Below are 14,316 nucleotides of genomic sequence, written 5' to 3' on the forward strand. Positions count from 1 at the left end.
GCTGAGACTCAGACACCTGGCCTTGACACAAACAGCCAGAGTGACCATCCCAGTATACAGCAATCTCCTCAGTGCAGAGAGAATGTTTATTCTATGCCTACTCAAAAATACATCATTTCCCAGACTCCCTTGCAGCTAGGAGTAGCCACGTGACCCATTGCAGCCAATGAGATGGAAGTGAAACTCACTGGTTGGGGCTTGGGGAAAAACTTGTTAAAGGAACAGGCTTCTACTATGGAAAACAGCATGGTGGTTCCTCAAGAAACTAAAAATAGAATCACTGTGGGATCCAACAATCTCACTTCTGGGTATAAACCCAAAAGAATTGAAAGCAAGATCTCAAAGAGATATTTGTATAACCATAGCAGCATTATTCACAATAACCAAAAAGTAGAAACAACTCAAGTTGTTTGAGTGGATAAATGAATAAATGAGTGGATAAATAAAATGTGGCAATATGTATAATGGAAAATTATTCAGCCTTGGCAAGGAAGGAAATTCTGATACAAACCACAATGTGGATGAACCTTGAGGGCATTATACTAAGCCAACTAAGCCAGTCACAAGAAGACAGGGGCACCTGTGTGGCTCAGTCAGCTAAGCTTCAGACTTTGGCTTAGGTAAAGATCTCACAGTTTGTGGTTCAAGCCCCCCTTTGGGCTCTGTGCTGACAGCTCAGAGCCTGGAGTCTGCTTTGGATTCTCTCTCTCTCTCTCTCTCTCTCTCTGCCCCTTCACTGTTTGTGTTCTCTCTCTTTCAAAAATAAATAAATAAACAAAAAAGACAAATACTGTATGATTCCACTTACATGAAATACCCACCCAATGTAGTCAAATTCATAGAGACAGAGAGTAGAAGGGTGTCTGCCAAGAGCTGGGGGAGGAGGGGATGGGGAGTTACTGTTTAGTGGATACAGAGTTTCAGTTTTACAAGATGAAAAGAGTTCTGGAGATTAGTTGCACAATAATGTGAATGTACATTACACTACTGAACTGTGCACTTAGAAATGGTTAAGATGATAAGTTTTCTCTCCTGTATATTTTACCACAATTAAATATATATATTTTAAGTTTGTTTTGAGAGAGAGAGCACACATGTGCACAGGGGAGAAGGAGAGAGAGAGAGAGAGAGAGAGAGAGAGAGGAGAAAGAGAAGCCCAAGGCTCTTCACTGTCAACACAGAGCCTGACTCGGGGCTCCCTCTCATGAACCGTGAGGTCATGACCTGAGCCTAAATCAAGAGTTGAGGGGCACCTGGGTGGCTCAGTTGGTTACGCGTCCGACTTCGGCTCAGGTCATGATCTCGCGGTCCCTGAGTTCGAGCCCCGCGTCGGGCTCTGTGCTGACAGCTCAGAGCCTGGAGCCTGTTTCAGATTCTGTGTGTCCCTCTCTCTCTGACCCTCCCCCGTTCATGCTCTGTCTCTCTCGGTCTCAAAAATAAATACACGTTAAAAAAAAAAAAATTAAAAAAAAAAAAAGAGTTGAACACTTAACTGACTCGACTGAACCACCCAGGTGCCCTACAATTAATTTTTTTAATGTTTATTTATTTTTGAGAGAGAGAGAGAGAGAGTGCGCGTGCCCATGAGGGGAGGGGCAGAGAGAGAGAGGGAGAGACAGAGAATCCCAAGTACACTCTGCACTATCAGCACACAGCCCGACGTAGGGCTCAAACCCATGACCCATGAGATCATGACATGAGCCTAAATCAAGACTGGGACGCCGAACCGACTGAGCCACACAGGCGCCCCCAACAATTAAATATTTTAAAAAATGATAAAAAGGAGCAGGCTTAGCTGGCATGTGCTTCTGCCTTTTCCCTGTGTTCTTCTTTTTCTTTGTGCCTAAAGTGCAGACACAAAACCATTTGTAAAGCAGCCATCTTGCAACTATGAGGACAAAAGCTAAGGGTGGCCGTGGAGAAAGCCAGAAAAAGTCTGGTTCCTGAAGGCATTGTGGAGCTGTCACCCCAGGCTGGATTGCCTCCAGCCTTTGGCCTGCCCCCATTGCTCATTCAGTATTGACTGAGCGATGAATGGTGACCCTCAACAGTCCTGTCCCCCCCAGGCTTTCTGTAAGGACCATCATTCTGGCGAAGGGACGGGGTGATCTGACCCTCTTCTTACTTTCCTCGGAACAGAAATTCTGAGTTGCTGGTAAAATTCAGAGACAACTTCCTTTTGCCTCCTTTAACATACAAAGGGACAAGAATTTTCCTCGTCTATTTCAATCCACTTTTAAATCAAGCAAACTGGATTCCTTAACCCAGCATTAATTAAGGTAGGGGCTTTTTGGCCCCTTGGAGCAGCCTAGCAGCTCATCTTTCAGAAAGCAGCTCAGGGACATTGGCATGCCTCACCTAAGAACAATACCCAGAACTATTCATTTCCATAAGAAAGAAAAATCCAGTCTAGGCAATGCTGGGGACTGAAGGCCCCATTGGGGCATTTTTTCAAAGTTCTCTGTGAAGCTTACCAGTATCTTGGCCTTGGCCTCCCCCTGCTCAGGCTGCACATTACCTCCAGAATTGTTTGCGTTTTCAGGCCTCCCGTCCCTGATGTTTTGGCAAAGGCTACCACCCTACCCAGCCCCACCCACTCATTTAGGGCTGAAAGGGCTGCCGTCTGGAGCCAGCCAGCCAGCCAGCCCAGACTGTCTAAGGCAACCAGGTTTCCCCTAAATGACTGGATCCAGTATCGGGTTGAAGATGGTCACAGCTCTCCTGCTTTCTGCTCTCTTATTCCTGGCTCTTGAGTGTTGGAGTAGATTTCAGGTGTCTAGATCCAAATACTTCCAGCTGGAAGCATCTGGCTGGCAAAATAACAGGAGCAGCCTGCAAAAAAGCACGGAACTGATCCTTAAGATTATCCGCCCCCACCCCCCCATCCAACATACACACCGCAAAATAACAGCACATCTTCTAACCAAGCTTGTGTAACCAGCTTGTGCCCCCGTCTGACCCGCGGTCCCCTCTTCTTTTCTGATCACCATCTCCAGTGTTTGTCCTCCTCCCCTAACCCTGGTGGAGCCATTCAGCCTCCTCCCCCTCTCCTCTTCCTTCTCCATCCCAGGCTTACAGCACTCCCATTACCAGGAATCCATCTTGGAGCCTGTCCTGCTGCTGGAGGGTCGGGGAGGTTCTCTGAACAGCAGGGCTGGAATGGAGTTAAGAAACAAAGCAACAAGAGTAAAAGGGCACTGTGGTGCCAGGAGACATTTTCCGTAACATTTGGGAGTTGTGTTTGTTGTTTGTTTGTTTTTTTTCTTCTGCCAGGTTTTTTGTTTGTTTGTTTTGGTTTTTGAGAGAGAAAGAGAGAGAGAGAGCAGGGGAGGGGCAGAGAGAGAGGGAGAGAGAGAGTCCCAAGCAGGTTCTGCGCTGTCAGCACAGAGCCCCCATGTGACATGTGGCTCAAAGTCACGAACTGAGAGGGCATGACCTGAGCCCAAACCAAGAGTTGGTTGCTCAACCGACTGAGCCACCCAGGCGCCCCCATCTGCCGGTTTTTCATGCCAATCCCTCATTTCTGAGGCAGGACGACAGTCAAACCCAGCCCCTTTCTCTTGCTGGCTTCCCCCAGCCACTCTCCCTCTCATCTGGAGATACGTGTTATGTGATGGAAGTGGCCCCTCTTGGACCATGCCTTGGCTGTGGCTGGGTGGCCACTCAGGTCACTGATCCTGGGGAAAACCCAGTCCGAGGCAAGCAGGCTGTATGAGCTGCAGTGTCCCCAGTCAGCCCTCCCACCCAGCTTCTGCCACCAGAAGTGGGCTCTCTCCCCCTGGACCAGTCCCCAAGGACACTCACTTCATCAGATGTGGGGATTATTTCTTATTGGCCTAACTGCTTTTTCCACTTTTGTGGTTAGCAGTTGTTAATGAATACAATCTTGCGATTGTTTTCTTAAAACAGGATTTTCAGCACAATAACATATTTGGCATCTCTTCTTTCCTCGTTTCCCACGATGAGATCATCACAAATATAACTTCTAAAGAAATCTCTACAACCAGACTTTCAGAGGAAACCTGACACCTCCACAGACAAACCCGTGCCGGGCCTTGGCTTTCCAAACCGGACCTTTAGCCGCAGCACTGACTTTATCCACTCAGGAAGATGCATGGCCACCTCTGAGGAATGACCCCAACCACCCCCGGGGGGGGGGGGTCTCCACTCACCCTAGAAACTCCCTGGTCAGCCCTTCACCATTCTGTTGGGGGCAGCATTGCTGTCAAAATGTGGTCTCACTTTATCATCCTTCACACCCTCCTTGCCTCCGTAAATACCCGCACAGCTCAGTTCCCTCAGTGTCCCTCAGGGAAAAGGAGTCTATCAGAGGTAGTCCTCTCAAGCTGGACAAATCCACTTAACTTCCCTCCCTCCTTCAAGAAGCACGTGCCCAGCTGCCCCGTGTTCTCTGCACGGCCCACGTAATTTCGAGGAGACTTCCTGAAGGCCGGACCCCAGCTCATTCCCCTCCAGGCTCCTCAGCCAGGCTCCCCTCCCCCACCCCCACCCCTTCTCACGTTGTAGTTGAAAGAAAGCTTGAACTCTGGAGCGAATGCCTTAACCCAGGCTAGGAGGAACGGGGTGCAGACAGGACAGTAGGCTGGAAACCAGGACACCAGGGCCCCCCTCCCAGCCCTGCTGAGGACTGTGACCAGGCTAAATGGGTTAGCTGTTCTGGGTCTCTGCCTCATTTTCCTCTGAAAGGGTCTTGCCCAGTCCCCTCCAGGGTGTGCTGAGTCACCTGATCGTTTCTCACTGAGAGCACCTGAAGGATGTCCCCCGGGGACCCTGAAGCCGGCAGGACTGATGAAACAGGCTAGCACTTGTCCAAGCCGTCTGCAAAGTCAGGAAGGGACTCACAGATGGCCCCCAGCTTCACCACGCTTTTGCAAGTTCTCCCCACTGTGGTGGACAACTGCACTTGCTACACTGAGCCCCCTCCTGGTGATACGTTGAAATGCACGCGAAGGGGCATCCATCCTCCCTCCACCCTGGGTCCTCGATGCCAGCTTTGAGGTTGGAGGAGGAAGTGGGAGGGCTGGGGAGGGGGAAGCAGTGTGGGCTGGGGCTGCGAAGGTTAGGCAAGGGTACCAGGAGGAGATGGGCTTCTAGACGACTTTGAAGAATGGGAAGAATTTGACAAGTGAATAACACCAGGGGCTGTCCGGGTCTGGCACTGGCCTCCCACTGCACAGGGTGGGAAGACCCTGATCTGACTACCCCAGAGGTGTGCCTCATGGATCTGAGACCAAGAAAGGGGTCAGGTGGTGGAGGCAGAAGGGGAAAGCCACCCTTGAGGACAGCAGAGCTAGAAGAGGAGAAAGAACAACTGGGCCCATGTGCTCTGCCTGCCCCTGGTGCTGTGGGTGAGACTGGGTGCTCTACGGAGGCCGGCCCCCGCATGTGTCCTCTCACCTACTTGAGGACATTACTCCAGTCACGCTCCCTCTCTCTTGCATCATCCGTCTTTTCACTCTCTCCCCTGATTTATTCACTCTCTTTCTTGAAGCACTTCTACTTCTAGAACATTCCGTCCCTTGCTTTTCATCTCCCTTCACTGGTTGCTCCTTCTAATATCCTGGGCTGGGTCGTTCTCTTCCCCTTGACCCCTTCGTGATGGGGAACACCAGGACTTAGTACCCAGAACTCTTTTCTTCGGCTCTATGCCCACTCCCTTCATCCTCTCATCTTCCAATCGCTTTAAATATTATCTATGCGATGGTAACTCTCAAATTTAAATCCCTAGCTTGGGATGTGCCCTTGAATTCTGTGTATCTGTCTGCCTTCTCAACATCTCCACTTGTCTCCAATCAAGCTTATCATTTCTACTCATCCCCACCCCTCATTATGGAATAAAATAAAATACCCCCCCCCCACAAAAAAAAACCCCTTTTCTCCTGCAGCCTTCCCCATCTCAGGTAATGACAACTCTGTTCTTCTGGTAGCTCAGGCCAAAAGTCTTGCAGTCATCCTTGATTTTTCTTCCTTGCAAATCCCATATTGGCAATCCTACTGTATCTACTTTCGAAATACATTCAGAACCAGATGACCCCTTTCCATCTCCACTGCTACCACCCTGGTGCAAGCCATCTTTGTCACATTCAATAGCATCCTACTCAGTCCCTTTGCTTCCTTTTCTGTCTGTGGTTTACTTTCTACACAACAGCTAGATGGTCCTTTCAAATATGGGTAAATTTTGATTCCTCCCAGATTTCTCCAAGGTACAAGCTGAGTCCTTATGTGGGCTCACAAAGTCCTACATGACCTGACCCTCTGCTCTTCATATGATCCCATCTGCCACTCTCCTCCTTGCTTCCTCTCCATGCTCCCTTCCTTGTTGTTCTTTGAATACACCAGGCACATTTGCCTCAGGACCTCTGCATTTGCTATTCCCTCTGACTGGGACACTCTTCTTCCAGGTGTCCATACAGCAACTTCCTTTACTTTTTTCCGTATCTCTGTTCAGATGTTACCTTATCATGGCAGGCTTCCCTGACCACCCTATATAAAGTGATAGGCACCTAGCCCCCATCCCCAGTCATCTCCAACTCTTTTATTCTGCCTGATTTTCCCCCTTAAAACCTATTAACCTTCTGACTATGTTACTTGCTTATGTATTTATTTTCTGTATCCCTCCATGGAATATAATTTCCGTAAGAATCAGGACTTTCTTTTGTTCATGCTGTATATTCCACCTAGAATACTGCCTGGCACATAGTAGGTATTCAATCAAAGTTTGCCGAATAAGTGGATGGGTGAACGGAAGGACCAGTAGCTGAAGAGCACACAGATGAAATAAGGTTGCAGTGCTTTTTTTCAAGATATGAGAGACCTGAGCTTATGTGCTCATGGTAAGGTACCAAGAAAGAAAGAAGACAAGTTGCACGGGGAGAAGGGGTATGATATATGGTACATAAAGATTTCTGAGAAAGCAGAAAGGGACAGGATTCAGAGCCTGGGGTGAGGCATCCCTTCCTGGGGCTGGAGGGAAGGAGGTGACAATGGAGTAATAAGGATGAGAGATGGGAAATCAATGTGACCCTCAGTTTTCTCCCACACAACATTTGCTGAGTGCTTGAGTGGCACAGGAAGCTGGGGGCATGGTGGTCGGGGCGAGAGGGTGTGGAATAACAAACTGAAATTTCCCACAGGCTCACAGTGCTTAGGACACAAAGTCCGCTAGAGAAAGGGGGAGGTCGGGGCGCCTGGGTGGTGCAGTCGGTTAAGCGTCCGACTTCAGCCAGGTCACGATCTCGCGGTCCGTGAGTTCGAGCCCCGCGTCAAGCTCTGGGCTGACGGCTTGGAGCCTGGAGCCTGTTTCAGATTCTGTGTCTCCCTCTGTCTCTGCCCCTTCCCCGTTCGTGCTCTGTCTCTCTCTGTCCCAAAAATAAATAAAAAACGTTGAAAAAAAAATTTAAAAAAAAAAGGGGGGAGGTTGTCAAATATACAGCTCTCTCTTATGATATTTGCCAAATTTTGAAGCTGTGTTGGTTGGAGGCTAAAGAGCTAAGTTCAAACCTCTGAAAGGCATCAAGGAATTTCCCACAGTGTCTTATAGCCAAGGAGGCAGAAACTAACCAAACTATATTGTGATTGTCCCCTTACCTTATCTGCCTAATGAAGTAAGGGTAAAACCTATTGGGGGAAAATATCATCTTCTTCAGCTTCAATTCATGTATATACAATCTCCAGTGGACAATAAAGAATTATAAGGCATGTGAAAAGGCAGGAAAATGTGATCACACATCCTCAGGACAAAAAATAATAATAGGAGAAGATCTACAGATGACCCGGATTTTGTGGTTAGCAGACAAGAAACTTTTATTTTATTTTATTTTATTTTATTTTATTTTATAGATAAGACATTTTAAATAACCATTACAAATATGTCAAAGAGGAAAATGGAAAGTTTGAAAAAAATCGTTAAAAAAGAATACTTTCAATGGAGAATTGTAACCTATAAAAATATCAAGTGGACTTTCTGAAACTACAAAATATAATATCTGTAATTACAAATTCACTGGTTGGGTTTAACAGCAATAGACAGATGTAGTGAACTCAAATATCAATATAAATTATCCAAACTGAAGCCCACAGAGAAACAAGAATGAAAAGAACAGAGCACAAGAGACATGTGGGACACAATCAAAAGCTCAAACATATGTGCAATTAGAATCTTAAAGGATAGAGAGAATGAAACAGAAGTAAAATTCAGGGGATGCCTGGGTGGCTCAGTCGGTTGAGCTTCCAACTCCTGATTTTGGCTCAGGTCATGATCCCAGGGTTGTGGGATTGAGCCCATGTCAGGCTCTGCACTGAGTGTGGAGCCTGCTTAAGATTGTCTTTTCCTTTCTCTGCTCCTCTCCTTTGCTCACGCTCTCTCTTTCACTAAACAAAGTTTTAAAAAAAGAAGTAAATTGGAAGATAGAAAGATCAAGAACTTTCCAAAACTGACAGAGGATATCAATGTACAGATTTAAGACACTTGTTGAAACCCAAGTAGAATAAATACAAAAAAAAAAAAAAGCCACATCTAATCACTTAATGGTCAAATAGCTGAAAAGCAAAGCAAAGTAGCAAATCTTAAAAGCATCCAGAGAATGAAGCAACAGTAAGATTTGATAATTTTGCACCAAAACTATAGAAACTAGAAGGAAATGGAATGACAAGTTTAAGGGGCTAAAAGAAAAAAAATACGGGAACCACAAAAGACCCCAAACAGCCAAAGCAATCCTAAAAAAGAAAAACAAAACTGGAGGCATCATGATTCCAGACTTCAAGCTATACTACAAAGCTGTAGTCATCAAGACAGTATGGTACTGGCACAAAAACAGACACATAGATCAATGGAACAGAATAGAAAATCCAGGACCCACAACTATATGGTCAACTAATCTTTGACAAAGCAGGAAAGAATATCCAATGGAGAAAAGATAGTCTCTTCAACAAATGGTGTTGGGAAAACCGGACAGAGACATGCAGAAGAATGAAAGTGGATCACTTTCTTACACCATACACAAAAATAAATTCAAAATGGATGAAAGACCTAAATGTGAGACAGGAAGCCATCAGAATCATAGAGAACACAGGCAGCAATCTCTTTGACCTTGGCCAGAGCAACTTCTTACTAGACATGTCGCTGAAGGCAAGGGAAATGAAAACAAACATAAACTATTGGGACTTCATCAAGATAAAAAGCTTCTGCACAGCGAAGGAAACAATCAACAAAATGAAAAGGTAGCCTATAGAATGGGAGAGGATATGTGTAAACAACATATCTGATAAAGGGGATATCCAAACTCTATAAAGAACTTATCAAACTTGGGGCACCTGGGTGGCTCAGCTGGGTAAGCACCCAACTTCAGTTCAGGTCATGATCTTGCAGTCTGTGAGTTCAAGCCCCACATCGGGCTCTGTGCTGATGGCTCAGAGCCTGGAGCCTGCTTCTGATTCTGTTGTCTCCCTCTCTCTCTGCCCCTCCTCCACTCATGCTCTCTCTCTCTCTCTCAAAAATAAATAAACATTAAAAGAATAAATTAGAAACATAACATTGATTCTGAAATTTATAGGGAAGACTAGTTCACAGATAATTAAGACAACTTTGAAGAAGAGCAAAGATTTTTCCTAATACATATTAACACAGTCTACAAAGCCATAGTACTAAAAATAACGTAGAACCAGAATTGAAACAAACAAGTAGGTCAATGGAACAAAAATAGATGTCGTGAATTTGAAATTGGTGAAGATGGAATCATAAGTCAGAGGAGAAATAATGAATTTTATAGTTGATAATATTGAGAAAAATAAATTAGTTCTACATAACTCTTTAAAAAAGGGAACTCTAGATGCATTAAAAATCTAAATGTGGAAAGTATAAGATAGACATAACAGAAGAAAGTATATGATCACATCTTGTGACCTTATTTGTTCCATCAAATATTTCTGGTTTTCCTCCCAGATGCGTGGTAGAATTACATTTTCCCGTTTCCTTAAAGTTAGGCGTGGCCATTGTAGCTTGATCAGTAGATGAAATTTCAGTGGAAGTGACAAGTATTGCTTCTAAGCAGAAGCTTAAGAATCATTGTGCAGTTTACCATATTTTCTTTCCCTTTGGCCTGATGACAAGCAATGTTAGAGACGGTAGTCACTCCATTAGCCTGCGTCTCTGAGTGGCTGTGATAAGTGGAGCCCCTGTTGACTTGCAGGGACCCAGAAGTACTCCTTCGTGGTTTCAAGCCATTAAGATTTTATGGTTGTCCGTCACCAAGCCTAATTTAATCTATCCTATCTGATATAGAAAGGATATCTATAGATAGATATCCTATCTGATATATCCTATCTGATATGTTCCACCATAGCAACATAATCTAAAATATGTGGCAATGGCTTAGGAGCTGGTCACCGGGTGGCAAGGAACCTGTGAGCAGACGTTGGAGAGATAGCATTTTATGTTATGTAGTGGCAGAATATTGGATAAAACTGTCGTCTGCAATAACTTGGAAGGTAGGTCTTATACCTAATAAACTTTTAACCCTAGAGGGAAGGAAGAGAGTAGTGAGCATTAGTTTCTGTTGACTGCATTGGAAATAAGCAGAAAGTTATTGGCACATTTCCAAGCAGGAATGAAAGGAGATTGAGAGGGACCAGAAAATTGGGGTCTTGCACAGTTGGAAGAGATAACTGTTTCTCAACTCTCACAAGTAAAAGGAAAAAATGCTAAGGGCTTGGAAGGACAAGGCTGATTAAAATCTCAGCCTCTTGATGGATTGTGTCAAGTCTGTAACTGTTTTATCCATCGATAAAAAACTTTGAATGGATAAAGATGTCTCAGGGCGAGGGTTCAACTAAAGGTGAGGTATCAGTAATTCCTTTACATTTGACCAAATGGCTCTAAGAGACTAAACGTGCAGTTCTTCCACAACAGCCTGAGAAACTCAATACCTTACCAGGCAATTATGTAAAAAGGAAAGGGTGGGGAATAGGGTGAGAAAGGAACCTAGCAAATCCAAGAAGTACATCTAGAAAATGGCTGTGGATGAGCTCTGTCACACAGAATCAATGAGAATAAAATAAATAAGAAGGCTACTAAGATTTTAGGAAGCATTGTATGGCCAAAGAAATTACGAGCATAAATGTTCTGACTCTTTAAGCCTTAAAATGATGCTAGAGCCCCCACCATCAGTGGGCAGGAAATGTGCTAATGTCTATGTTAGATTAGGCCAAAGAGGATGGTGGGAAAAAAGAAACTTCCACAAGGTACAGCCAAGGGTTATGGAGAACAAAGGACAGAGAAGCTACTCCCAGAGCAGGGAATTGGGGCTAAAGCAAGGAACATATGCATTCCTGCGATACAGAGTGTGGATGACTGGGTGGAATGTGAAAGAAACCAGAATACGCACCCCGAAGTATGCCACTTTGGCATAAGGATTGTTTTGAGCTGAAGGCAATTGAGAAAAAGCAAATACAAGAAAATTTCCCTGTCCTTCTTCTATTTGCTTAAAAGTAGGACATAAGTTTTCCCTCTCTACCAGAAAAAATGAAAGTTAATCACCAGAGGTAACTTTAGACCCTATGAGCCTGGAATCTACATATGAACTTTACGAACTAGCCCCCATCTACCATTAGTTTCCCATATATTTGCCTTCCCCCATTTGTCAGCCTTGGAAGCCTAAAAATGTGTGGGGGTGTTTTTGGTCCCATCATTTGTCTACAAATGTATTGTTCTTTGTTGAAGATGCTATATAAACCTGCATTGTAAGCCACCTCTTTGACTTATTTTCCTGAGTTTCTCCCATGTGTATATGAGATATAAGTGTTAATAACCTTTTCTTTATTTTTCTCTTGTTAATCTGTCTTTTGTTATAGGGGTCCCCCAGAGGGTAGAAAGAAAAAAATTTTCCTTCCCTCCAGATGTTTAGACAACTGCCTTAGGTAGGGAAGGAGTGTAGTTTTTATGAGTGGAAACAAACAAGTTGAATACCTTTTTTGACCAGAAGGACAGACCAGTGTTGTCATTAGGGACATTCACTAAATATTTCCAGTTCTCCTCCTTCTAGACACATAGTACGCTTGTACTTTACCATACCCTTAAAGTTCAACATGGCCCTGTCACTAGCTACGGCAATGAAATGTGAGTAGAAATAAAGTGTGTCATTGCCAAATGGAAGCTCCAGAGTCAATACACGATTAACCAAGTTTTCTTTTCCTCTGGGATAATGATTGGCAATCTCTAAGATTATGGCTGCTCCACCATCCTGGGTCCCCTAGTGGCTGAGGACTAGAACCTCTCCGACCACTAACAAGAACAAGAAAGAAACATTTCTTCTTATAAGCCAACAGTGTTTTGGGTTGTCCGCTAGAACAGCATAATCTAGTATATCTTGGCTAATATAACAGGCAATTTGCAGAAGGGGAAATCCAAATTGTTAACATGTAAATAGGAATAGATGCTCAAGAAATACACATTAAAGCAGCAATGAAATACTACTTCATGTCTATCAGATGGGCAAAAATTAGAAAGTAGAGGAATAGCAAATTTGTTGAAATATATGGGGAAATAGAGATCCCTACCAAGTGCTTGTGGGAGTAGAGAGTTGGAGGTAACTAGGTATCCAACACCAGAGAATAAATAAATGAATGCAGTGGAGGATTATAATGGAATATCAGGATGAATTCTGAAGCATTAACCTGATGTTTATAGGATGTCACAGGTACATATTTAAAACACAACATTGAAGGGGCGCCTGGGTGGCGCAGTCGGTTAAGCGTCCGACTTCAGCCAGGTCACGATCTCGCGGTCCGTGAGTTCGAGCCCCGCGTCAGGCTCTGGGTTGATGGCTCGGAGCCTGGAGCCTGTTTCCGATTCTGTGTCTCCCTCTCTCTCTGCCCCTTCCCCGTTCATGCTCTGTCTCTCTCTGTCCCAAAAATAAATAAAAAATGTTGAAAAAAAAATAAATTAAAAAAAAAACACAACATTGAAGAAAAGAAAACAGATCTCTTAGTACCATTTATATCAGTTAAAAATGCAAACACACATCGAGCAAAAATACATGCATCCTGTAAGAAAGGAGTTGAGATGGTGTGTGATGATGAAAAAACAGTGATAGCAACAATGATGATGGAACAATGTACTAATGATAACTGATCACTATAAATTGAGGATTAATACCACCTAATGCACCAGAGGTCCACAAAAGCAAAGATCAATTAATGAAGATGGGCAGATGTCATTCATCTGATGGAGAAAGCAGAGTAGAGAAATCCACATCCTAAACAAACAAAAGTAGCAGAAATCTGAAACATAAGCTGGAGATGAGTTTTCTCAGAGCTTCAAGGAGTCAGCAAGGGCAGGGAGCACAAGTGGACCATGGAGTAACTAATTAAAGGTCTGTCCTGGATCATCTGAGCTCCTCTCTCTATTTCGAGCAGCTGGCTGCAGCATTTGGCCCCAGGATAGACCCATGATTACCACTCTCTAATCAAATTGGAGAACCTGCCTAGTCAATTCTTGAGACCAGAGAATCAAATTAGGTCCAAGATAATTCTGTACATTCACAATATACATGGAGGAAAAGAAGAAAGAAAATAAGGGAATGCAGCCCCCACCCATGATTGAAATGAACACTCACCTCTAGAATAAAGCCTTCCATTTGTTTTAACAACTGCGGTAGCTTAGCTGACTGTTCTCAACCTAGAACCTTCTATCAATCCTGCAGTTAAGGAGTGAGCCCAGTTGTGGAAATGGAACTTCAATTGTTAAGATAATAAATATGAGCTATATATCAACATAGCCTTGCATTTAAAAAATGTAAATGGACAATTAAGAATCACTAGACATTAGGAAACCAACAGCATGGAAGAGAAGAACTAAGATGAACAAATAGGACATTCAACCCTGGAGGAAACAAAGTTAATTCAGGAAACAGAACATAAAAAAAGTTTTTTAAGTGAATTCGAGTCCCTGTAGTTAATCAAAAGCAAACTGCATCTATAAGAATATGCTCTTATGGGGGCACCTAGGTGGCTCAATTGGTTAAGCATCTGATTCTTGATTTCAGATCAGGTCATGATCTCATGGTCATGAAATCAAGCCCTGCATTGGGCTCTGCATGCTGAGCACGGAACCTGCTTAGGATTCTCTCTCTCTCCCCCTCTGCTCCTCCCTTGCTCACACTCTCGCTCTCTCTCAAAATAAATAAATAAACATTTTTTAAAAAAAGAATATGCTCCTATGAATAGAAGAACAAAAGGAAATATTGACATTTATAAAGCCAATTGCTAAATAAGATTTAAAATTAAATATTAGAGGTCAAT

The sequence above is a fragment of the Neofelis nebulosa genome, chromosome 7 (genome assembly GCF_028018385.1).
Source record: "Neofelis nebulosa isolate mNeoNeb1 chromosome 7, mNeoNeb1.pri, whole genome shotgun sequence".
Taxonomy (NCBI): domain Eukaryota; kingdom Metazoa; phylum Chordata; class Mammalia; order Carnivora; family Felidae; genus Neofelis; species Neofelis nebulosa.